The sequence below is a fragment of the Apteryx rowi genome, unplaced genomic scaffold (assembly GCF_003343035.1).
Source record: "Apteryx rowi isolate R43461 unplaced genomic scaffold, aptRow1 scaffold_174, whole genome shotgun sequence".
Taxonomy (NCBI): Eukaryota; Metazoa; Chordata; class Aves; order Apterygiformes; family Apterygidae; genus Apteryx; species Apteryx rowi.
Genome location: NW_020448019.1, coordinates 698,488 through 722,625, shown reverse-complemented (window position 1 = coordinate 722,625; position 24,138 = coordinate 698,488). Strand labels below are relative to the sequence as shown.

Sequence of the window (24,138 nt, the reverse complement as noted above, 5' to 3'; positions counted from 1 at the left end):
CTTCTTCAGCAGGTATCTTAGAAACCTGACTTTTCAAATTTAAGGATCCTGTGTCATCAACTTCAACCCGGGCTATGATTTCACCATATGGTTGTTCAGTAAAGACTTGAATTTGAGAAAATATCTTAAGGCAGCTTCTTTGCTTCCCCTTTAGGCATGTTGGGTTTCTGCTCTGACTCAAATCAGAAAGAGTTGGGGGAAATGTCATAACTTTCTCTTCTCTTCTTTTTTAGTAACCTTTTCATCAAACAAGAGGAGCTGCATGTCTTTGTGCTTCAAATAGTTCTATCCTTAGGCAATGGTAAGTAGAAAAATGTGTTTCTGCCTTGAAAATCTTATCACCTTGCTTTCAGATTCTTCACTTCTCTTGTATCTGTCTGTCCGTGCATCCTTTTGTGGCTGGGCATTTACTATAACAACATTATTTACATGAAGTACAGGAAAGAGCAGTACATTAAGAGTTCAAAGGCAGATTGTAATTCAATAGAGATCAGGCATTTCTTTGATTGCAGCTGCTTTGAAAAATGAAAATGAAATGCAAATAATCATCATTTCCTCCCCTCAATTATTTTGAAAAATAGAATAACATTTGCATTTTAGAGCATGACTTTTTTACTTAAAAAAATATACTTCAATAGACGTGGCTATTAGGAAATCTTTACAAATGTGTGGCTTCTAGCTAATTTGTTATAGAAAGTACACAATGTTGGGTGTGTCTCTACCTTACTGAAGGGAAAAAAGTGTTAAGCTGCATCCCCCCCAGTGCCCCAGGGTAGCCAGCAGGCTGTGGGAGGGGAGGAGACCCAGGTGTTACAGTCCTTTTTTTGGGTCCAAGCCAATGGGACTTTGATGGGACTGGTCGCTGCCATGATTTCAGTGGAGGCCATTTGGGATGACATGGGATGTGCCCTGCTCTAGGTGATGTTAATGGGACCTGTGTGCATGAGAGAGAGAAGAGGAGGCACTGCAGCTTCTTTAGCCTTACCTACCTCCATTAACAAATCTGCCCCCAGCAGGGCAAGCCTACAGGAGAAGAAAGCGGGGTCTCTCCTCTGGGGCAGACCTGTTCTCCAGGAGGTTTCCCTGGCTGTCACTAAAAGAGCAGAGAGTCTGCCTAGTTCCCTGCACAGTCTCTGTGCATGGCGGGAAGCCTCTGCTGAGTGTGGCCAGAGGTTGCACATCTCCTGCCATGCACCCCTGCATTTTGTCACTCCAAAACAAGGGGTAGGATTTCCCCTCAGTAAGCAGGCGTTGGGCAGGAACCCAGTGTAGCCAGTAATGCCTCTATGCTGTGTGTCTTACAATTTCAGCACCTTCTGATATAGCTTTAAGATAACACAGAGGAGGGTGACTGCTAGGTACAGTCTGCGGCTGGATAGGCATCTCTCTTTTCCCCCGTAACTAAGGACTTTTGTCTATGAGTAACAGTGCAATCTTGTAATATGGAATCATTTACCATTGAGAGCCTCCTTCTGCTTCTCCACCCCTGTGCCAAATCAAGAGTTGTCCTACTACTGTATAATGGTACTATGAAATATCGAATCAGGGAGGCAGTCCTAATGTTCCACCAGGTACTGTAAGCAGTGCAGCAAAATGATTAATGAGATCTGGCCCCAGCTCTGTCAAAGCCAGATCTGTTGGGCTGCCCGGTTTCTTCTTTTTTGGAATATTCTGCTCAGCAGCATGTTGCCATACAGCCTCATCAGCAAATGAGTAGCAGATGGAGCAGTGACACATTTTATCTTGCAGCAGCAGGGACATTGTATGTGCTAGGAGATTTCAGAGAAGTTAGTTTTGTGCAAAGTATGTGATGAAAGAAAAGCTGCTGATTGTTTTTTTTCCCTGCAAAATTGCAGATGGACAGACAGAAAGGAAAGTGTTTGTCTCAAGCAAGGCAGTAACAAAAAATCAAATGTTCAAGAAGTTAAAATTAAAACCCCTGCTAAAGCAAAGATATGCATCTCTCTGCATCCTTTGCTCAACTGTTACACCATGGCTTGCTTTTTGTTTTAGATAGCATCCTTTCAAACAGGGCTTTACAAACTGGTAGGTAGAGAGTTCTTTAAATGCCAGATTCTGTCTTTCATTAGAGAACAATTGCTGTTAATCCATATTCTGGGCCTTGTATAAATCCATTCCTTCACCCCTCGTATATGTAGCAAATGAGACATTGTAAAGAAAAATCTGGAAATACATCTGAGCTGAGACTGAGTTTCAGGAGTGTTTGGCTCCTGGGCTCTGCCCACGTACACCCTTCTCTCCCAGAAGCTCCACTCACAGTAGTGTTTACTGGGATGCTTACACTGGAAATTGCTGATTGTGAGGTTCCAGCCTGGGGCTGGGTCCTAAAGCTAATCAGACTGTGAGCAAGAGTAAAGCAAACACTTCAGTGCAAGGTCTGTGTTTGTCCAGACAACATCTAACTCCCAAAGATGCAACGGCGTTCCAGGGTGCACATAGGATTTGCAGGAGGACACAATCTTTGCAGTAAGATTTCTTGTTCCCTATTAACACACATGTTTGGGGATGCTTTTTGCCTGGTTATGTGGGTGGTGCTTTCATCTCATTGTCACCCTGATATTCATGCTGCATCCAGGGATTTGGCAAGTACTTTTTCTCCAGTGACTGTACAGATCTATCCAGAGACAGCATATGCAGTCGGCAGCATGCTGTATGCCTTGCTGTTTACCAGGTACAAGGCACATCCATAAATGTCAATTTGTTGTGGTAGTGCCATGCAGTATGGGTGGATCTGGGCCAGCACGCCCCAAAAATTTCTCAGCCCTCCCAGAATCTGATTACTCTTGAGATGGAGCTTGTTCAGATGAGGAAAGAGATCTGACAAGGTGGTGCCAGCAGGGAATAGGATACAATAACACAACTATCCTTTTCAGTCCTGTATTCCAATCCCTATTTTCTTCTACAACAATTAATACCTTTTTTCAGTACAGGACATAAGGCATAATTCAATAATCCATTCTCCTCACTTGCCCTATCCTGTGAGATTCTTGAGGCGCAAGGGACTGTGGCTTATAACAATAGACATATTGGGAACCGTGTCAGTGGTGCTGCTCTGCGAGGTTTGTAACGCTGTGCAGATGGAGGGAGATGCTGGCAGCCAGAGTCAAGCCAGGGACTTCTTGGATTTAAAGGTATGACTGCACTGCATCGCCAGAGGCTGTTTGAAGTCTGCAGTGTGAAGTCTGGTGGCTACTAAAAGAGGACAGAAGGTAGCAGGAATGGGGCAAACGTGTCCATTCCAGAGCTCCCCAGAGTAGATGCCTTGCGGGGAAAACTCTCCCCCTTCTCTCCTGCCTGGAGTCGCAAAGTTGGCCAAACCAAATCCCAGTCCCAAATTCGTTGGGACAGAGGATCTCTAATGCTGTACTGCTGCTCTTTCTGCTGATTGTGGTCTAGCAAGAAATAGTTTCTTTTTTTCATACTTGAATGCTTTTGTTAAAGCACCTAGCTCTGCACACAGACAGTGAAGTACCCGTTATTTCTGCTCAGACACACACAAATGAGTTTAGCGACCATGAAACCTAATAGTCCTGCTACAGGTAGGCAGAGTTTAAATAGCAGTTTTGCAAAGATCTTCAGTACAGGTCTTAGCAGCAAGTAACAAAACTTTCTTGAAGAGGGTCTGATCTATATGCTAGTCATGGAACTTGGAGTGCTTTTAGAATCAGATCTGTTTTATATAAAAAGCTGGTGGAGAGAAGAGAGGAAGAGACAGCCCTTTTTGTCTGTGTGATCAAAGTTTAGATGCACTCTGAGATGCACTTGCCACTCCCAAGGCCAGCTCCTCTGCTAATTTATATTCTGGGCAGAGCTGCTGAGATCTCATGGGTGTGCTAGTGCAGCAGTTCACCCAGTTACTGCTTCCTTCTTCCAATTCTGCTAGTGCCAATGGTCCCTCTTTACTTTAGGCTCAGGCTAAGCCACAAAGTCTTTGTCTGTATTAGTAAATTTAACCACACCAGGGAACCTCTGTGGGACATGATCATTTACACTGGTGGGAACTGCATGCATACCATGCATGCAACTTCTCATGCAACTTTTTCCCAGCACAGGTGCACGTGCAGAATAGATGAGGGTTTGCGCATTATAAAGATTTTGTGAGAATTCACTCAGCTCCACTGCTTGTGACTAGTGCAACCCTTCTGAGTGCATACCAATGAAATCTTTGTGCTGCCCCATTGCATGTGGTTTCTCCTCCCCTCTCTCTGGAGTTATGCATACATATGTATACAGATCTGCACTTGCACAGCAGCAAGTGATCAATATGATGTTCAGATACAGGAAAATTGGAAGTGATGACTTGTCAGGGCCATTGCCTTGAGATGTGTGAAGAACATGTTTGGAGTACTAGGTTAAGAACAAGCATTTTTGTGTGTGTGTTCAGTCCTGGAAAGAATGAGAGAAGGCACATTTATTCACACTTAGTGTAGGTTTTGTTTTGTGAATTTCAACCAAAGTGAATAATAGAGCCGGTCTGACCTCTTTTTGGTAACATTCAACAATGATGTTCTAATGACAAGCACATAAGTCCAGATATTTCCTGCTCTCTTCTCTCTTTCCTGGAGATCAAAGACCATCTAATGACAACCATAATGAGTCTCCCATAGAGATTGAGCTGCAGGTTTTAATATTTCACCAATTGAAAACAATCAGGCTTCTTACTGCAGGAGAGAAGGCGGGGCACGGAGGAGAAAAAGGCATTCTGACAAGAGTCAGCAGTTCTGCAATGCTCAAATGATCTGTTGAAATACTGGCGTTGTAACACTTGGCTGGATTGGGTGTAGCTGTAATAAGAGGACTTGTTTTCCCTTTGAAATCTTTAGATTTTTTCTTTCTTTGTGAGAGAGAAAATAATGAGGCATTTGTTAGCATATGGAGCTTTTACASCAGGGTATGGAAGACGTGGAAGCAAAAATTTTAAAGTGCCTCTCAATTACTTGATATATTCTGAGTAGTCCTTTCTGGGGCTTCACTCTGAGAAATGCATTCAGTGTGGTTGGGCAAGGTCTTACCATGCACTTCAATCACCATCTGGTCTTTTGGGGGACACTGACAATGGATGCGGACGGCCTTACGCAGCATGAGACTGGGAGGTAAAGAGGGTGCCAGAGGCATGCATTGTTGTTCTTCTTTTTTTGGCACCTCATGCCTGCAGGCCTGATTGATAAACAGTTACATTGTGCTTTGCAGTCGAGGAAGAAAACGGTACCTGTGCTCCCCACACCATACCTCTAGCCTCCTCCTCACACTGCATGGTATTTTAGACTTCAGAGGTGGGGGGCTGGTCTGAGTAGTGGAAGGTCATCACCCTAAAAGACAGGGCAGGATGAGGGAAGTGTATGCTGAGGTGGGACTGGCCTGTATGTCCAGAGGCTGGTTGGAGACAGGGTCTCAAAGAAGAGAGAGCAAGGGTCCCGCTCTCCGGGGAGAGTGGCAGCTTCTTGGTGGCATGAAGAGAGGTGTATGTACCTTCTGGGAGGATGGGGAGGTTGATGCTGGTGTCGCAAATCACTGGAGGGCTGAGAGTAGGTGTTGTTGGTAAAAGACAAGGATAATAGGGCTTCAGGAAGGGAGGGCCTGAAACAGTCACTTTACTTCTGGACCTAAAGCTGCATGAGGCCTCCCTGTATAATGACCAAGACATGCGGGAGAGGAGCACAGGCTGCAGAAAGCTGAGGCAGCCTGAAATCAGTCTGTGAGCTGCCAGTGTGGCACTTTGCTGCAGCTGAAGGCTACCTGTGCCTAGTGTTTTCATCAGTGCTTTATAATGCATGTCATTTCCACTTTATAGGTGGAGAATTAAGTAAATCAAACAGAAGGTGCTTTGCCCAGTTAAGAGCACAGCCAGGATTGCAGCCTTGACCTCTGGTGTCCCAGCCCAGTGCACCTTCTGATTGGCAACATTGGCCCTGGTAGGTGGTTAGTGCAGTTTTAAGCACATGGGATCCAGTCCTGTGTTACCCAGCACGCAGAATATGGTACTGCACACAACAAGTTGTGGTTGTCTGAGCAGACAGAGGAGGAGTCTCCTTGCTGCCACCAGGAAGTCTCCACAGTTAAAATAGATATGGGCATTGCCCTCACTCATCTTTTGCAAGCTACAGTGTGGAAGGCAAGTTACTAGAAATCATCCTCTGATCCTTATGTCATGTGTGCAACTCCTTAATTAGGCAAAACTCTAGTCAAAAGACTTTCCTCCTTCCCTTTCTTAGCGTGGCTTGTCCTGTGGTCTCCTGAGGAAAGGCGTTTTGATAAGTGACTTACAGAAGTATGAAGAGGTCCCTTTCTTCTGCTCATGAGTAACTCTCCTCCAGTGCTGTGGTGACTGAAATCCTCTGCAAATCAGACTCCTTTACATTGTCATTAATGTCTCTGGCATGGTTGGGAGGATTGAAGGATGAGCTCTAGCTGAACATTAATCTCAGATTAGTCTGGTTTAGGAAAAAAAAGACTATTGCATAATTTCTGAAAACCAAAGGGAGAGAGAAACCTATTCATTTAGATGTAAATCACTTTAAAGTGCTGCTCTGTGGGCTGAAATTTAGCTGATGTTAAATTTGTCAGCCTAAAAAAAGAGAGAGAGAGAGATCACAGGACTGTTTTCAGAGCTCTTTTATAATCCTATATATTTAGAACGAAGCAAAATCCTACCTTGTGGTAGTACTACAGATTTGTCTGAAGGAAGAGGAGGGAATATTTGCCTTCCAGTGCTTGCTTTGAACTTCTGAGCTTATTAGAGCCCTGAATCAATATTCAGTGCGATTTCATTACCAGCTGAGTGAATTTGGCCTTTTCATTCAAAGTGATTTTTTCCCTCCCTCTAGCTGTTAGAGAGACTCTTGAATACCCTTTTGCTTCAGACTGATCAAAACATTACCAGATCCTTGTGAAGTCTGGACATGCTACTCAATACCAGATTCATTAATCTTTTGGGTTTCTGACAGATGCTAACTAAAAGCAGCTGTGCATCAAATTTTTCCTTTAGTGATCAACGCACAACAGTGGTAGGAACTGCGAGGAATAACACCATGTATTGAGTTATGTGCTGTGAATGTATAATTGAAACAGATAAAATAGCTAGAAAATAAAATATAAAACTGTAAACTGACATAATTCATTATAATGTTTGAGGAATATTTAACATTTAATTTTCTTAATGATTATGAATGTTTGTTCTGAATATTTCTGATAGATATTCATGGTGGATTTGGAATTTAGCATTTTTATATCCAAGGCTGGAATTAATTTGCATGAAGTTCCTTCAGTAAAAAATAGATTTCTTTAATACTCCTGGCGCAGATGCTGCCAATTCTTTAGAAATTTGTATGGTTACCAAGAAAAATTGTATGTATTATGAGACAAGTCTAATAGATCATAGAGTTAGWCACTTAAACCTGCAGGAAACACATTTATTACAGTTTAATCCATATTATTAAGCACTCATGGGGAATCTGTTATTAAGGCATAAATCATTGTCGCTGATGGTCCCTATTAAGCAATGAGTTTTGACTGCGATTTCCCAATTTCATTGCATGGAAAAGTGGAGAAACACCATTTTCAGACAAGCCTGAATTCAAAGCAGTGTCTCTTGGGAGTAGGCTGTGTGGTCGATCCTTGCTCCAAGCGCCACGAGTGCTCATGTGGGTGGGTGTTTCTCAGCCTGCAGGAAGGCTTGGCCATAAGGCAGCATGTGGGGCAGGCGTCACAGCCTGTTCAGTGGAGGAAACGGGCTGTGGAGCCTGCCTGGTGACTGCAGTTAATCATGTAGGAGGCTGCAGGCCCTGGCTGCTGTGGGAGTAAAGGGAAGTTCATCCATGAGGAAGATGGTCTTAGAAGATGCTCTTATGTATGTTTTTTTCTGCACTACATATTTTTAAAAGTTTTGGCTTCAGGCAGAAGTTTGAGCCAGATGTGGTCCAGACTGGCAACCTCCTTGCTGTTAGAGGGCTGCAAACGTGTTAGTCTCGAAACGCAGATATTCTCTATCCTGTACTTCATGTGTGACATGATGCCTGGTCATGCAGGGGAGGGACACACCATGGAGCACCTGGGATGTGCCTCCATCACCAAACAAGTGCTGTCTTTCACTGTCACTTGATCAGCATGACAGGGGATACTGGCAGTTGGACGTGTGAAAGGCAAGCTTTTGGTCACATTTTCTGGGTCTGGGGAAAATGTACAGTTGTGACTGTTACTAAACACTAAAACACACCTCCCTGGAGCCAAGGACTGAAGGCTGGCCTCACAACGTGTGCAAGATGTCAGATCTGTCCATCAACCCTAACAGCTAGGGCACAGCAAAGCCTCTTGCGGAGGGGTGTTTTCATATCTCAGACCTCATTCTGCATTACAAACTCATCATTTCTGTAACCGGAAGGCACCATTTCTGGAAGGCCGGGGCCCCATTTTCCTGAACTTTTTAGCTATAGCAACAACTAATTGTTAATTTAGATGTAAATAATATATGTATTAATAAGTGTATTTTTCTGGAGACATACTGAGCTCTGGTCCCCCTGGACTTCTGTGTGTCAAGAAAGTATTTAACTTTTGAGTATGAAGCAGGGTGTTACAAGAGCAAGGCTGTGGCCAGTGCTGGGCAGTAAGTGGCAGTATGGGCTGAGCACCAAATGCTTTGACCAACGSATTCTGTTGGAGAGCCCTGCTGGTGGGAGTAGCTTGTATCTGACAGCTGTCAAGGAGAGCATAACAGGGAAAAGCCTTAAATCTAGTTAATTCTGCTGAGCAACAAGCAGAAATCTTCAGGAGGGACAGCACAGTGAGTATTTTGCTGCTGGTCCATCCTGAAGGATGGAGATTGGCAGGTACATCATGGCATTCAAACAGCACCCTGAGTAATATTCAAGTTCTGTCCATTAGGTTTTTTATGTAAGTCATTTCTCTCATGGCAGTTTGATTTCATTCTTGTTTGTTTTACTACACTGCGAGTTCAATTCTCAGTTACACTGAAGTATTTTTGCCTTTCTTTGGCAGCATTTCAGAGGCTACAAAATGTGTTCATATTAAGTGCTCTTAATATTGTCAGAATGGCATGAAGTATCTTGGTTCGAGTGAGAAGAAGGTCCTTTCTTGGTGCAGCTTGGTGCAACTAGTCTGTAGAAGGTTTCTGCTGAAGTAAATGTTTCTACACTACAGTATCTGCAAAATAAATATCTAGTGTGATCACCAGACTGTGGCTGTAATTCACATTTAATTCTCCCACATCTGGGGAATTGGAGACAGAGACTGAAAAGACTATTAGGTTATCTGCAGTCTTTCATCTAGGATCTTTTCATTGACTAATAGTAGGATTAAAATCAGCCTGTTATTCCTCCTCTATATGTATTTCCTAGGGCCTTATTAAATCTTCTTTTAGATGCCTTTGAATAGAAAGGATAGAAATTATTCAAAAAAAAAAAAAGGGGGGCTTATTCAGAGTTACAAAGTATAAAGCTATGTAACATTAAAAATAGATGCAGAGTTCTGTGTTGGTCTAGTTTCAGATCCAAAGCTGTACTTACAGTCTTGCATCTTTCAGAAGAAACACTTGGTTTAGCCCAGTAGGGATGTAATATATTGACATCAGTGGCATGAGTATAACTAAGATGAATTTGTTTCCGCTCCTCATGCCACTTATTTCTTGAATCTATATTTCACTTGAGAAACTTGATTTGGTGTCAGACAGAGTTGCATGTGGTAAAGGGTCCTGGCATTTTATTGCTCCTGTCTAGCTGATATTACTAATGTTTTGAGGGGTTGTTGTAAAGTGTGAAAGCAAGGCATAAATCTATAAAGGTAACCTAGCTGCTTTAAAATTATAAAATGAATGTGAGCCTTTTGCATTTTCTGCTATGACAATAGAAAAGAACTTGACCAATCACCTGCTAATTCTGCTGACTGAAAACGGTGGACAGATTCCTATCAGCCAGATGAAATCTAACAGGCAAATTACCCGCTTGTTCTTACAGTTGTGCAATTCAATAAGGAAAAAATGAAAGGAAGAAACACATGCCTGTTTGGTTTTTTTTTTTTTTGAGCTGACATAGGGCTATCAGTTGGAGCTGGCCAAAAGGCAGACTTTCCATGTTGTAAAACAACTTGTTTTTTTTAATTATATTTTGTGTCAGTTTGAATCAGACTGCTACCAAATATTTTGACACTTCTTGTGAACTGGATATCCTGGCAAAACATCATTTTGGAAATGCTGAAATATGTCATTGTAAATATACTCCCCTAGGCTCACATTGCTTCTGGGCAAAATGCATTTTTTTTCCCCTGTGTCATCACTGCTGACAGCAGCCATAGAACAGGCAGGAGTAGCTGGGGCTCTGATGATCTGGGGCTCCTTCTGTGCAAAGGGCCCTGAGCCATGGCCCCCCAGGCTCCTCAGCGTCTGCCGGGCATGTGTTGAGGCAATGCCACTGTGGCCAAGGCCGCCCTGCCCTGTCCCCTCACCCGATCAACCCAGGTTGCTACTCTGGCTGGCTCTGATCCTGCCTGCTCCTTCTTCAGGACCCCGATTTGTGGTAAGCAGCCCTGATTTCCTGAACAGAGGCCCACCCTCTGTGCACACGCTCACTGTCACTGTGGCTTGCCAAGGCCCCTGGTTTCTGTGGCTTGGCTTGCTCAACCGCAGCGAGCAAGTACCTGGTTCCTCTGCCCTGAATTGCAGCCTGACTTTAATCACTGGATCTTTTCTCCAAAGTCAGTCAAACCTGAATTGATTTCAAAATGACTTCATTGAGTGGAGGGTTTTTTGGATGAAATTGCTTTCTGCTGGAAATTTCTGTCTACTTCATTGAATGTCATTTGCAGGATTGGTATGGCTTTCAAACCTACTCTGCTTTTGGGAGACTTTGTTCCCTGGGGACCTTGTTCCATGAAATCCATTCTCATCTCAGTCTCTGCTTCAGCTTCTTCTTCTCTGCTTTGTGTTATTTACTCAAATTCTTCCACTGACATTTTAGGCTCCTTTGAGAAATAAGGGTTGTGGTACGCACAGTTCTGCTTTCATTAATGTAGGTAGTGCGCTGCTGACCTTCCAAGGTGACCCACCAATTTTGATTCCCATGACATTAGCATCTCCGTTTGTGTCCTTTGAAATCTGTGGTCTGGCACATTTTGCAGCTGGAGGTAAAGGGAAAGTCAGGAACTGTGGCCCTGCAGTTGCGACTGAAGCATCTGGGTAGACAGGTGCTGTACTTCACCTGACAGGTTCAAGGCAGAGGTATTAATTCCTTACTTTCCTGACATGCTTGCACAGTTTATTTAAAAAAAAAAAAAAGCACAACAAAACAACAAAAACACCTTAAAACATCCTAAAGTGATGCTTGATTACTTTCAGCTCATGCAGTGTTGATTATGTTGGTTGGTGGTTTGGAATCTAAAAATTATGATCTTCAATCTTTAATGAGGGACATCCCTGCCAATGACAAAAAGCAGAGAAAGTGTTTGCAAGGATAATGATGGGTTGACTTAAATTCTCATAAGTTACTGAAGGATCCCAGTGCCAGCCTTACGTCACRCTCCTCATCCCCAGCTGCCACCATGCACCCTCAACTCACTGGCCTGTAGTGTATGCAAAAGTCACTAACTCATCACTAAATAAAAATATATCATTGAAAGGAGGTTTTAACATATTTTCATGTTATTCTGTTTTCCCTTTTCATTCTTTATGTGTTAGACAATGTGGCCTGACACATTAGTAATATTCAATGTTTATGCATCACAAATTGTGTTGGTCTTATCCCAGGAGGAGACACTGTGATCTTGATAAGATGTTTCAATCTGTACTTCAAATAGAAATTGCTGATGATGATTTAAGACATGAAACCAAAATATTTTATTCACTATAATATGACGTATCACTAGCAGTTTTGCAAATGATGATATTTTAAGTAATGTAAAAGATATGGAATGGGAGATTAAATTTTCCAAATAAAAAAGGGGGGGTTGTTAATTTTTTCCAATCTGCTGAAGTCAGTAATTATGTCAAAACTGAAATTACATAAAAAGGACTTGATCAAAGTAGTCTTTTCCAACAAAAAGCTTCCAAAGAGTTTCAGAACTGAGTATTTCTCGGAAGTTACGTAGCTGCACAGGGCAGTGTAGAGTCACCAGAAGATGGATCATTTCACCTCTATTTCCTCTCTAACTGAACCTGTGCCTGAGGCTGTCAGTGTGCAAGGTTAGTATGTGTAAGAGCTGGTTGGCTGGAGCTTCCTGTAGGTAAACCTGCAGTGTAGTTTGGAGGGTGGGGAAAACAAATAGAAACTGCAAGGTTTCCCTTTGCTGTGCTGTGGAAGAAGCATCCTGGCTGTAGGACATGACAATTTGCTGTATGGAGTTTTTGTTGCAGCTCTTGCTAGGCAGGTGTTGCTCTACCTGTGCAGGAGTTTGCAGCCATGCCCTCAGATGTGCTCCTTGCTGTCATTTGTATTTTCATTCACTGAAGATGCTACTGCTGCATTCATTTGTTGGTCTGTGGCCTAAGTTATTCAAGAAACAGAAGCCAATGATGGTGTGGCAGCTGTGTTAGCAAGCTCTCTGCCCCCCCCCCCACCCCCCAAATGCTCTAGTGGTCATACTTTTGCTGGAGTCAGCCTAAAAAAAAGAATTGCGTGACTGATCTCATTTTCATTTGAAGACACATGTGCTTTGTTTCTCTTGTGAGTGGGGGCTCCTGAGGCACTTGCTGTCTCTGGGCTTGTGCTGCTCAGGGTACAGATGCTTGCCATCCAGGTTCTGAGTTAACTTGGATATTCAACGTGGATTAGTACCTGCAAGGCTACTGGGTTGATGCAACACTAGTGTCCATGAGCTGTATTACCCGTCTAGACTTTTCTGAGTGGAATTTCAGGTGTGGGCCTTGACCTGTCCTGGTGGTTTGCTTGGCTGAGAAGTTGCTCATTTACCTGTGCCTTACTGTTGTAAAAGAGCATGACCCAATGGAAGGATGTTTTTGGTGAATGGTGCAATTCTTTGCTCCAAAATTGTTTGAAAATAGCTTTATTTTTAAAGTACGTTTCAAAACACAATGCTTTCCTTCAGATCCTGGGGTTACTTTCTTTAGGTGCAGTGGGACTGTCCAAGGAGAAATCCTTCCCTTATGTCCTACACACCTTGTGGAAGAATTTCCTTGGCTCTTTACATTAGCTTCCAGGGCCTGGGCCTCCATCCTGCTGAGGACATAAGGACACCGTGTAGGGGGGACCTTGCATACTGCACAATTAGAGTTACCGTTTTTTTCCTCACTTTTAGCAATAAAAACAAATACAGTGCAGACAGAAGCATTTAATAGTTAGCCCAACTAGTAGCCTAGTTTAGCAACAGATATAATTATGGGTGAACTTGTTAGAAGTTCCGTGTTACTTTATATACCTGTATGCATGTATCACATGAGTTTCGGTAAGCTTTGGATGGGAAGCGCTAGGCTGTGACTAATGAACCATAAGAAGAATGCTTAGATATTTTAAGATTTTTTTTGTTGAAATTAAGGCATGAAATACACATCTTTTAGAGCAAATACTTATAAGTGAAATAAAARTACAAAATCAGAAGGACTCAGATCATATCTGTGTTTTATATTGAATGAGCTGCATATAATGAAACAATATGCATAAGATACTGTAATGAATAAGGTATCCAAAATAGTAAAGAAAATGAATGTAAAAGAAAATGACAGCAGTGTGAAGTGATATGAAATAGAATGAGAGTGTTAAGGTATAAAAATCAATGGAGGTTAACATTTAGGCAAAGAAGAAATATTGCTCCCGGACTGATGTTGTCTCTCTCCTTCTTGGCCCATCATATCAAACCTGTTGGCTAGCACAAGCTAAAGTGTATTTATAAYTAATATCTCTGTGGCCTGCTTTGTCTTCTGAGTTTGATGTTTGGTGAATTCCTGTGTTCCATTCGAAAGCCTCAAAGTCTATCCCAATCTGTGAGCTCTTTTATTCCCTTCCCACCACATTGTGGCTAATTGAGAGGGAAGCTGAACTATGTAGAGGTTTAATCAATGCTGGTAATAGATTATAGCAAGTGRTTAACCAACACAGGGCCTGTCAGGCTCATATCAAAATTGTGAGACGTTTTCCACCTCTTGGTTTTTGGGATTGCAGTTGTCAGTTTATGTGTCTGCTGGTTGGGATGTCACTTCACAGTGGTTGGTCCCCATTTGGTTTCCTGGGGATTGCTATTCACTTTGTAAACCTGGCTCATGCTATGGAGTCTTTGCTGAAGGCRCAGTCCTCTACATCAGATAGCAGTGGGGCCAGCTACTCTGCTGGATGTTGCGGCTCACCTGGGGAAGCAGAGGGGAGATGGTGCAGGACACTTGCCTAGGCATGGCTGACACAGGCACCTTTCTCAGTGGGAGACTGTATTTCCTGGAGTTGTCAGTCTGGGATATTTCATGAGTACAAAATCCTCCTTCAAAGTCCCAAACAAACAAAAATACCCCTAGGACTGAGACAGAGCCAAATCGCAGAAATAAATTACCCAGAGTTAGACAAGCATAAACATTTTTTAAAATGACACGAGCTTTAGAGAGGGGGGTGGGAGTGCCTAGTTTTGAAGAAATTTAGTCTTAAGGGTCTCTGATAATAGACTTTGGCTCAGCCAGGCATGGCCCCTCACTTCCTGACAGCTTCGTGGATGCCACGCACTGTGTTGGCTCTCTGCCTCCAGGCTGCTTCTCTCCATTCTGCATCTACCTGGGGGTTTTGCCTCTTTTCCTCCTCCCCTGCAGGATTCTGCTTCTTGCTTTGTTTGGTAATTGAGGGGAGGCTTTTTCTTATAGCTTGCCATAGCTTGCCATGGTATGAAGTCATTTGCCGAAGGCTAGCTACGGATACCCTTCCCACTGCAGGCTGGCTGGACCCTAACTAGCTGGGAGTGGTCCCTTTACAAACGATGGCATCCCAAGATAGAGCAGGTTGGCAGTAACAGGCCTGATTCTGGTTGCTTCTGCTGACCTGCCTGTCAGTCATCTGGGTTCATTCTGGCCTGCTTGCTGTGCCTCATGCAATGAAGGGGTTGTTCAATGCAATGAGATAGACAGCACATGTGTGGGATGTGCAAGGAGGATGTAAACTCTGCTTTTCCAGGCCACTCACTTCCCAAGGGCACCACTATGATTTTTAACTTTACTTCATCAGTTCCTTTTTTGTTTAGTTTACCCCACCTGCTACTGGTTGCTGTGGTCTTGTCTATAACCATGTGCTCTCTGATTCTCCCGTGCAGGCTAATTTCCCTAGCAGGTTTGGCTGAAGGCATTCAAAAATAGTACAGATTGGTACCACCACAGTCTGCTGGGACAGATCTGAACCTTGGCTCAGGTTGGACATGAGGGTAAGAACAGAAGGCTGTGGAGCTGAGGATGCTATGGAGCAGATGGATCTAACTTCAGGATGGTGTTTCCAATTAAGATATTGCTAGGCAAGGAGAGAAGAGCACTCCGGACTGCTGGGCAAGGCTCCTGTTAGGTGGTAAGTTGCAAAGGCTAACAACAGCTATTGTGCTTGTGCTGTCCAATGAACTATACTCAAAATAGCAAAGGAAAAAGGGGAAACTGAATTTACTCATCCAAAGCAGAGTATAAGACAATCCAACTGACTGAGAACAGAGTTCTCACAGTCACAAGCCCTGAGCAGTGCACCTTGCATGTCGCAGAAAATGAGACAGGCTGAAGAAGCTTGCTCAGTGTAAAGTGGGAAGGTGCAGGTAGAAAGGGAGAGACCTGAAGCCAAAGTTTCTTTCCAGCTGGAACAGTCAGAGAAGAAAATGGAAGATTCTCACATGGAGGAGGTATGGGTCTGTAACAGGCTTAGGCGTTCTATATATTGAGGTGAGATTTCACACCATTCCAGGCTAGATATGACCTGAAAACCTTTGCTTTTAACCTAAGCTTTTTTCTTTTTTCTTAATATATTATTTTTAATCGGCCTGCTTGGCTTTAATTAAACCATAGCACTTTTACAGCTGTATATAGAGCACTAATGTGGATAGAAAAGTCCCACTGAAAACAGTTCCTGCACGTGAGGTCTCCTTGCTTTTTGTAGGGTTGGTCYTGTCCACAGGGCAGGCTAGGAAGCTGTTTCATATAGAGTCAAATATAAGCAGGTGTTGAAACATGTGAGAAGTAGATCTGTGATTTAGCCTAGCAGATGATGCCCTGGCCTAGGAGCCAGGAAACTCTCTTCCTGTTTCTGGTGTGGCTTTTCAGCAGCTCTGTGCTGGGACTCATGAATTCATTACCCTTTGCATTCTTTCCCCCTATCTCCTTTGGTTTCACTAGTCTATTCACACAGCGAATGAGTGTCTCTGTCCATTGGTGCACAAATGAGCCCTGACCTCCAGTGCTATCCCTCTATGATAGAAATAATATATAACGATTTTAATAGTCCTACCTAAAGCAGTCAGCAGAGACAGGTACTTGTTTAAAGCTCAGAGCCTGCTCAGGTACCTTCCCTTAGATGGGAAGCTTTCCAGAGCAACAGGTTGGTATGCTACTGGCGTATGTTACCGTTAATTAATAACAGTGGATCCAAATGAATAATTTCAGAACCATGATATGGACAGTTTGGCTCTAGATCCAAAACCAAGATATGCAGCTCAGTATCAATTTCCATTTAGTGCTTCTTTGAACTGGACCACAGGGTCATTACATGTTGATTCTGCCATTAAATCTCCATAAAAATGCCATGTGCGGTATTAATTTTAGTAGCAATAATATGTCATCATTGTTTAACCTCAGTGACTTTCCACAGAGAACTGTTGGAAAGGGCTGCCAATTTGCTCCGTGATTAAAATCAAGGCTAATAAGAGTGTGTGCACAGATATATACATACATATATATACTGTGTATATTTAATCCAAGGTAGAAATGTCATGGCTCAATAAATTCAGAGGATAAAACCATTCCACTTATGCATTTCAGCTGGGAAGGCACAGTAGTCAGTGTGTGAGATCAGCCCCTTTTGCCTAATACTTTCTAGGGGCGCCTTAGCTTACTTTTGCTGTAAACTCTTGTAGTTACAGAGAAAGAAAAGCAATGGTAATTCCATTTTACCCTCTATTTTTAACAAGGCATCAAGGGCCAATTTCAGGTTGCCTGTAGCTTCAGCGGCTTCAGGAGTTTGTGCTGCAAATGCTATGCCTGTTCTTTAGCAGCTGGAGATGTAACCATATAGCAGTCAAGTATTTAATTTAACTTTGTGGGGCTGCATGACTTTCAGATTCTGAGGCAAATTGGCTACTATTAAAGGGAAACACTGATGTTTAAATATACATTCATCCCAACAAAAGGCTGGAGAAAATTTTAATATTTATGGTGCAATAATTGATCTTTTACCACTGTCAAAAGCTGTTAAAGACTTATCAGCTTGCTATTTCAGCACCATATGCTCTATACAAGTTTCTCACCATGTGTCTTTCCTGTGCTTTAGGGGAAGAACATTTGCTAGAATATCAAAACAGAGAATGACTTCTACAAATTACAGTGTCTGTGTAGGTGTGTGGGACCTCACCATAAGCATTCTTTTATGTCCAGACCTTGTGCATTGGGAAGTCTAGGGGATGTACAGTTGGGGCTTTGTGTAATATTTCAGCACTGAAACTTGGTAATAACACTCTGGCTGAAAAATTGCATTCAAACTTGCTTTAACACTGGCCAGAATAACTTAAAGCAGTGCTGTTGTAAAGGTGCTGAATTGCAGCCTTGGAGTACAGCAAATGTGCCTTGCACTGGCACAGGGAGCGCTCACCTGGCTCAGCTTGTCTTGTCACTGCTCAAATCCCAATGTTGCTTCCTGCTCTTGCTGCTCCCTGTGTCTGCTCTCCCTCTTGTCCGTATGTAAAGTGTGGTGTGAAGGCGGAAGGTCCTGGAAGGCCCACGGGGCAGTAAGACCACTACATAGACCACTGAATGCAACCAAAATAAATCTTTCACTGTTTGCCTGAGTGCTCTGTGTGCRTTGACAGAGCAAGGGATAAATGAATGTTATGCAAAATTATGGGCCAGGTTAATTTATCAGCTGTTTGCTCTTCTGCAGAGCGCAGGCATTTGGGCTTAGCTTGGGCAGTTAGAGGTCTCCTCAGGCAAGGAGACTTCAGGTGGGGTAAAGGCAGTGCAAGCAGCCCCTGTAGCATCTCCCCTTGGCAAGGCCAGGAGGGGAGTGAGTCTGCASTCTGTCGGGTCTCAGCCTGGGAACATACCTCAGACTGGAGCGTGCTGGTGTCCCCCTTGCATTTGTGCCTTTTGGTGGAGAGTGAAAGAGTCTCAAGAGTACTCCCCTGTCACSTGAGCATATTTCCATCATAACTGCTTCCTGTCAACCTGACCCCATTTTCTAAATGAGAAATGCTTAATTAAAATAAAAAGAAAGAAAGAGAGAGAGAAAGAAGTGGGGGGGGGAAGGGAGGGAAGAGGAGTTAATTCAATTGGATTTCTACATATTTTATTGTAAAGTGAATTTCCGGAGCAAGACTTTGCTGAGTCTAGTGTCTGGCCATAAGATAACCACCGCCTTTCTAAAGACCCTCCAGCGCTGAAGAATTACAGGCCTCCTATGTTGGTGGGCCTGTGCCCTACACCCCAGCTCGGAGTCTGGCCTGTGTCCGTTCTTTGGAGGAATACAGTCCAAGCCCACAAGGTCTGGAGCAGAAGCAAGTGCAGGTGTCAGAGCACCCTCAGCTGTTGCCTCTACCAGGAAAGTCCTTGCAGGATTCGGGCAAAGATATTGTTGGCTGGGTCTCTTCATAGACAAAGGCCAGATGGACCCATTATGGATGCCTAATTGGATTCTACCTAAAGGAGAACTGTGAGGTGTTAGGCACTCAGTTCCTGTTGCTTTTATCTGTGTGATGTGGGCCCCTTCCTTGTCCAAGCTCCTGTGAAAAATCCCAGCCATAACATCTCAGAAGTAGGTTACTGTGGCAACCTTAACTCTTGCTTTCTTCACTGTGCAGCAGATATTCTTTTGCCTTATTATGAGACAAATTTTGAAGATTGCAGAGCTTTAACAGATTTGCTTTTCTCCATGGGGAAGAAGAAAGGTTCTGATGGGGGGCAGTGTCAGTCCTGGCAGGTTCATCAAATTCAGAGCTCCTCTTTTAGGAAAAATTATGGCCCTCCTTCATTTTGCTGATCTTTCATCAGGTTTTCTTCCTCTCCCTAACCTCCCAGTGACCTATTCTCTCGGAGAACATCTAACAGCATTTATAGACCTGCTATAACTCAGATGTGCCTTTGAAGACTAGGATGTTCAACTGATCTTTTTTCCTGCTGTTTTCCCTCTTAACCTTCCTCTCTGATTTTAGCAGTTCGCTCTGGATGCTGGCTTTCTCTTATGCACCATTAGCTGTCAGAGTCAGGAGAGACTTCTGGTAGTAGAAGTTACTTAAGGTAAGCTTTCTGACCACAGCATGCTGACTTCTTTTTTTCAAAGTCATGCTTTGCTGTGAGGACTGTTTTGAACTACAGTAGATTATCTGAGCGTGAAAACAATCTAGCATGATCCTTGATGGACAGGCCAAGCCTGGGAGGATTGGGGGAGATGTAACACCCTCCAAAATCATGCTACATGTATGTGCTTTTGTGTTCACTTGTAGTACAATGAGGTTTGTTTATCTGCAGTAAAACAAGACAAAGCAAAAACCTTGAGAAAGGAGAAAGCAGAGATGTCCCAATGCACCAGTGTTTGTGAACTGCTTTCCAACAAGGCTGGCAAGGCCAAAAAAATGTAGAGAAATCTGGGAGAAGTTACTGTGACAGCTTTGCTTCATGTTAGTTGAGGTAACTTCTGATGTGAAGACTGATAGATGTAAAACTCCAGCATCTGTGCGCCTGGCATAGTGATGTGGTGGTGTAAGCATGGGCTGGAGCCAGGACACCTGGATTCTGTATCCAGCTTCTGTGCAGCAGCCCTAAGGACGTGACCCTTCCTCCTTATGCTGTTATTTCTCCTCTTACCTCTTGTCTGCTTTTTCTGCTGAGATTGTTAACTTTCCTCTGCAGATGCCGTCCCCTGTACTTGCACTGCACCTGACACAATGGGGCTTTGCTTCTTATTGAAAGATTTCTTAGGTTAAATAAAGATATCTGGTGCTGCAGAAATGCCAGCCCATGAATCATTTTGATTTGGAGATGAGCCTAGTTCTGTATTATTCCAAAGAGTGGCACCAAAGCAGTCAGTCCCATCCCCTGCTTTCAGTGGGGAGGAGATCTGGAATGTAGGATGCAGTCAGACACTACTTTGGACAAATGAATAGGTGTTAAGATATTATTTGGACACTTGAAGGGGAAGATTATTCAAGACCACAGCATAATTTTGAAAGAGATGACAGCTAATTCCATATCTGAACAGTCAGTGAGCTGGTGGCACTTGCTGGAAGGTGGCGGGTTCAGCTGAGTCCCTGCCATGAGGGACATCAGGTTGGGTTTGCAGAACCTCAAAAAGTATCTTGGATGCTGATCTGTAGGTTGTTCTGTTTTCTATTTTTCACAGAAAATGGCAGGAAAGTGGAATAAAGAGACTGATAAAAAAGTTATCTTTTTTTTTTTTTTTTTTGCAGAGTAGAAATTTATTGCCAACCCAACCATGTGTGCATCTCATGTGTAGCTCATGGACTTTATTCTCTTCCTGACTTTCCATGCCAATATTGGGTGCAAGGTGGAAGTGTTATTTATTTGCAGTTCTCAGCTGTGATTCTTTTCCACCGATCTTTAGAGACATGTTTCTCTTTTCTCTTTCAGAGACCAGAGATAGAGGGCTAACAGGGGAAAACAGGTAAGTGATCAGCACAAATAGTACAGTGATGCTTTTAACACATGATGAAAGGCTGAGCACATGGCGTGGACTCACAGCCTCAGACTTAGCTACGTATAATGTAACTTGAGATTCAAAAGACAAAGCCAGTGCCTCAATCTTGCATTCCTTATGCAGCTCCAATTCCTTTTAACCTCACAGAGAGATCTGGAAATCTGCTAAAAATGCAGAATGGAGCCTTAAGTCATTCTGAGTACTTCTGCTAATAATTTAAAATGTCAGGAAGCTGCATATTTATGTATGTAATATATCAAAGTATGTTTCAATAACATAATAAAAGTCTGTTTCAGCAGTGTGTAGCCAGGAGGGACTTTAGCTCTTTGTGCCCTTTGACTAGCTTTGTTTCCTCATCAGGCTACACATTTTTTTCTTTACTTGCAGATTTTTTCCCCAGAAATGGGGAAAAGTTTGACAGATCTGTGAAAGTGCATTGAAATTGTACACTTGCAAATTGGGGAGATGCTGCACAACAGTTGGAGACCACAATACCATTAAAGGTAATGATCTAATTCATTACTAATTAGCTTGCCTTTCAATATGACTTAATTGATTCAGTGCCCATTTCATCAGGCAGAAAGGGAAAAGGTTTCTCCGCCGAAGGCCCCACTGCAGGCCCTGCAGACCAGCCTGCAGGAGGCACTAAGTAAACTCRGCTCCTGTTGAAATCCCCAGGACACTTCTTTGCTTCCCCATCATCATTGCTATTTGGAATTGCTAACCAAAAGCAGTAATGGTCAATTCAAGAACATGACGGCACAAAGCAAGGTGGAAGCCATGCACATACAGCCTGTATGTAGCTAGGGAAGGGAATATCTCGCACAAAGGTAAAGGCTTATGACAGCATCTTAAGTAAATCGTTGCCATTTCTTATAAGCTTGAGAGCATGAATCACCTTTAGCCTGTGCTCTCTGTATTCTTCACCGCATGCCAAGATTAGTATAATGGACAAAACCTAATTTTCTATGGATTTTTGTGTAGGGTTGACTGACTTATCTAAATTATATTAGACAATAGAGATCTGCATAGGGCAGGATTTTTTGGCCCCCAAATATATTCTCTGGTGCTTAATTAAACTTGCAATGCTTTCATTTTTTCTTTGTGTGCCTTAGTAAGATCTGTCTCCTATCTGCTATTTACCCTTGATAAACTTGTAGGAACCTAAAATTTTTTGAAACTTCTCACTTTTTGTTGAATTTGAATGAAACTAGTCAATGGGCTCAGTAACTCCTGGGTGTGGGTGGACAAACGGTGCAAGTGCCTCCTTAGGAAATGAGACTAATAAAAAAAMCCCAAATTTTTGTTTCCTGCCTTCAATTAATAAATGTTTTTCATGAAAGATGAAATCTGTTTTCTTGGAAGTATTGTTTTAGAACATAATAGCAAGTGCAACTCCTCAAAGCAATTGTTTCCTTCCTATAATTTCTTGAATGTGTGTTCCTAGGATGATGCTAAAATGAAGGAGAGAATTCACTCTAGACAAGGTGTTACATGAACTGCATAGCATAATTACTATGGAAATTGCTATATATCAGTATAGCTATGTATAAAATCTATGTTTCTTCCCTTTAATAATTTAGGACTTTTTTTTCACTAGATTTTAAAATGCTCACTTGGAAGAATTAGATACAGTTGCAAAAGAAAGATCAGAAAAGAAAATAACTGCATGGAGTTCTTTTTAAAAAAGGCAATATAAGAATGATACCATAGTGTTCCAGTTTTATTTTCTCAATGAACTCTGTGTTACATTTCCTCAGCCTTGTAATATTTTTCAAAATTGCTGGTCCTGCAAATGTAGCCTAAGTTTTGAAAAATGAAGGTTCTGTGCTCCTCTGCCCAGAGCATCATACATTATCAGGGAAAACAAGTGGAGGTGGAAAGAAATGGAAGTTTGGCTCTGCCTCATGCTTCCAGCACTGAAAACATGTTTTTTTGTTTTGTATTTATTTAGTACTTTTGGTTTCATCCAAGGTCTCTGAAGCCCATGGGAATGTCACTGATTTCGTGGGCTGTGAATACGGCACTTAAAAGGCCTTTCATTATGTCAGGAACTCTGTGCAATGCACAGATCCACATCCAGTTTTACATCCAGTATTAAATTTTTACCAACTGACAAATTCAGTGTGTTAATTTTCATCCGTTCAATACTTAGCCAAAGGCTTTCTTGGAACGGATGGTGGATTTATTAAGACTGGTAGCTGGCCTTTGTTTTTGCATCTGTGTTCTCCTTCCTAAAAATATTGGCTTTGTCTGTTGATTGCATGAGGGGTTGACTTTGTGAGAGTCAGTTTTGTGAGAGTCAAAGTTGACTTTGTGAGAGAGGAGAGAACAATATTCCTATCATGGCCATTGGAGATAATTGGAGCTAGAAGCTGTCTGGTTACTGTAGGAGGGCAGCAATCAGATCTATGGTATTTATTTTTGCTCACTGCATCTTTCAGATATCCTAGTAAAATCCTTCTCTTTTTAGACATCTGGCTTTGTCTCATTAACTTGATGAGCCTCAATGCTCCATTCATCCGTTTCTCCCATAAACAGCTCTGTGTCTCATTTTCACGCTGCCTCCTTTTCATAGGACATGTGCTTATCCACAAGTCTCTGTTCCTTCCTAGCTTAAAACTCMTCTCAAAATTCATTTAGCTCTACCCACAGTAAGTAAGGTAATAACAATCCTTGTGTTAGCTCCTCAGCTGGAAAATTTAACTGTGGGCTTAAACTTTTTTGGGCCTTGAGTCAGGTTTGACTCTGGAAGGTAACACTACTGTGCTGAGATGCTCTCTCTTCCAGATAGGAAACATCAAGGGCTGGCATAAAAGAACTGTTGATTTCCTAGGTATTTTAGATTGTCCATTTCTTTGGTCTGATGGATTTGACATCCCGGGCAATTAGAATAAATGCCTTTGTTTCCTGAAATTAAAGTTTAACTTTTTCCCTGTACTGTTCCATTAGGACAAGATTTTATTTCAAAAATTGCAAGAGTTTCTTTCTCTCTTTCTCTCTTTTTAATTTGGTATTGAGGCAGGTCTCTTTCTCTTATAAAACTTGATAAAAAGAACCATTATTATCTTTGCAGCCTTTAATGCATTCTGGACTTTCTTAGCTGGCTCAGCTTCCACTTCTTTAATCTTTTAAAATTCTTCAAGGACAGACTGGGGGAGAATGGGTAAGCATTATTGTTGTGGCACTTTAGTCTGCATGAAATGAAGGCTTGTTACCTTCAAAGACCCATTCTCTTTCCTTTCCAGGGCAGTGGCTCAAAATATTTTAAGAACATTTTTTCTGCTTAACCATATCC

At 42.5% G+C, this 24,138-nt stretch overlaps 1 protein-coding gene across 1 annotated transcript in view; it reads left to right on the top strand.

The window, feature by feature from the left end:
- Positions 1–263: 263 nt before the first annotated feature.
- IL1RAPL2 (interleukin 1 receptor accessory protein like 2) overlaps positions 264–24,138 on the top strand; it is a 456,662-nt gene continuing 432,787 nt past the window's right edge. The window contains exon 1 of the mRNA XM_026061041.1: positions 264–301. The gene's annotated coding sequence lies outside the window, so the exon portion shown is untranslated. The remainder of the gene's footprint in view (positions 302–24,138) is intronic.